Source organism: Brassica oleracea, chromosome C6 (assembly GCF_000695525.1).
Source record: "Brassica oleracea var. oleracea cultivar TO1000 chromosome C6, BOL, whole genome shotgun sequence".
In the NCBI taxonomy this organism is placed as follows: domain Eukaryota; kingdom Viridiplantae; phylum Streptophyta; class Magnoliopsida; order Brassicales; family Brassicaceae; genus Brassica; species Brassica oleracea.
The window spans coordinates 13823733-13826162 of NC_027753.1; the positions used below are offsets into that span (position 1 = coordinate 13823733).

General features: G+C 34.6%; 1 long non-coding RNA gene across 4 annotated transcripts; it reads left to right on the forward strand.

Annotated features, from left to right (window-relative positions):
• Positions 1-1107: 1107 nt before the first annotated feature.
• Positions 1108-2341, forward strand: LOC106298979. Of its 4 annotated transcripts, none has more exons than XR_001261627.1 (5): positions 1108-1612; positions 1709-1794; positions 1870-2016; positions 2120-2215; positions 2291-2341. It is a non-coding gene; the product is annotated as an uncharacterized LOC106298979 (long non-coding RNA). The 4 variants fall into 4 exon arrangements; XR_001261626.1 differs by having other exon boundaries at positions 1112-1612; positions 1709-1784; XR_001261628.1 differs by lacking the exon at positions 1709-1794 and having other exon boundaries at positions 1115-1612; positions 1870-2022.
• Positions 2342-2430: the final 89 nt, after the last annotated feature.

The window sequence follows — 2430 nt, forward strand, 5'->3', positions numbered from 1 at the left end:
GTTAATAATAACAGTTGTGATGAAATGTGCAGCACTTTGAAGAGTTTATTCGTAGCCATTACTTTGTAAGGGCTCGCGATATAGTGAAAGCAGCCAATGCTTATATAGACGGTGCTCCTGTTGGTTCCATAGTTAAAGGTACTAGCCAGGGCGGGTCCATGAAGTTTAGAACCGAAGTGGCTGTCTTTATGAAGACAGTTGTGGATGAGTTCGTTAAACTAGGAGTCAAGGAGCTTCAAGATAAACTGAAACCACCACCTGTGATTCATACTAACACATCGAGGTAAGCCAAGTCAACCATTTTGTTTCATGTTATAAAGTCTTATTTTTACCGTAATTTTATGATAATTAATCTTTATATGAATTATTATTGAGAAATTGAGAAATAATGATCAAATGCACATTTTAATTAGCACTTGTGTTTGATTAACTACTTTAAGATTTTAATCTTGATTTTCTTTTTTTTTTCTTTGTTCTGTCAACAGGCTGTGTTTTATATTTAGTATGCTATGTTTATTGTTTATTTTGTTGGTGGTGGTTCATGGTAGCATCAAAGACAAGTTATCAATACTCGCCTAACACGGACGGAGTAGAGCAATGCTTTTTTTTTTTTTGCTTTACTAGGTGGACAAGTAGTTTTTAAATTATTTATTTATCAGCAACTAAACCAGTGCCTTTAATCGATTCTTTTGTTTTGATTTGAAATCTCTCAACTTAATAAATAAATAAATAAAATACAACCCGAATTGGTTGACTGTCAGGCCATAACCTGGTGGTCATGTTCAAATAGACAAATATCGGGGTGGATTTGGATATATATGAACCGTAACTCACATTGGGTAGTCCGTACAGAACAATATTTTTTTAAAATCTACTGGGGAATGGGTTGTTTGGAGGCTGGGTTGTCTCGATTAACATTTTGAAACTAAGCATGTTGAATCTTTTGATGTAATATAAAGATTATGAATAATATAAGAAATACTTGTTTCCCTAAATTTTCTATTTTTATTTAAAAAATTTGAGCCAGTTAAAATCAAAGGTCAATATGAAGCTCTCTAAGCTATGTCACCTCAGCAAAAAAATTTACAACCTATCAAATTGTCATCTCATCACAAATAACAAAAAAAATCATTTTATGTCAATTTATAATTTTGCTATCTCTCTTTTCGTTTTGTTCCTCAAATCAATTTTTTTCCTTTAATATTCATCTTCTCAATCCTCGGCGGATCTGATTCCGATATGTGTTTCTCTGTTACTTGATTCGTTTACTCTGTTACTATGTTCTTTGTTACTGTTACTTGCTTTGTCCCATCGGTACGTTTAATCTTCTTGCTGCTTTTACGAGCCCGTAAAACGTTACGATTTCTTTGTTTCATCATCGCTTTTTTATTATTAAGCTTTTGTGAGATTGTTTTTGCTGATATTTTGTTTTGATTTGGTTTTTGACATATCATTAACGACCGTGAGACGGGAAGGTCAAGGGGATTCGGATTCGTGACCTTCAAGGATGAGATGAACGGAAAGGAGCTCGACGGACGTACCATTACCGTCAACGAGGCTCAGTCTAGAGGAAGCGGCGGTGGAGGTGGATACGGTGGCCGTGGAGGTGGCGGTATGACACTTTTAGCTTTTCCGATTTATTAACGATTGATTTATATATAAGATTGTACGATGGCCAAATTAGATTCTCACTTTCTCTCGCTATTAGATTTCTGGATTATGATCTTTATGGGTTTCAGCCCCCAAAATCAATGCGTGGACGGATTCAGATTTGTTATCCTCATGTAATTTTAAGTTAGTTCTCTCATTATTGTATCTTTTCGCATGAACACTGTAATTGAGTTGTTTGTGTGTATGTCTTTTTTGTAGATTGTGGATCACTGCATCAACATGGGTTTGCAAGGGACAAAATATGGGTAATCGATGACAATCTACCTCCACGAGTTCTTAAAATCATCATTAGTTGATCTTCATCTCAAACCATCGGAAGAGGACTTAAAAGCAATGGTCTGACAGGTAAAAGTAAAACCATCATCATCCTTTTATGTTCTTTATCTTTATAGATTCTGAATTTTATGTGTGTGTTTCCTTTTTTAATTCTGGGTTTCACTTGCTATAGATGGCCACTCAACATTGATTTCTTTAGAAACATCAATGGCAAACTCTTCAGATTCTTATTTGCATATCATACTTACCTCGCTGTCTCAGATATAAGGTAATTTGTACTCTTTATAAAATATATATCATCAGCAAAATATTCTGTTTTTGATGAATCATTCAACGATTGAAGGGTTAGAAACATTTGAGCACTTGGAGAACCTCAGCAAAAAGGAGCTTTTAACAGAACAAGGCGACATCAATAACCTTTAAATCTGAGGTATGGATGTAATCATTGATAGTGACAAACAAGTATCGTTGGTTAACGCATAT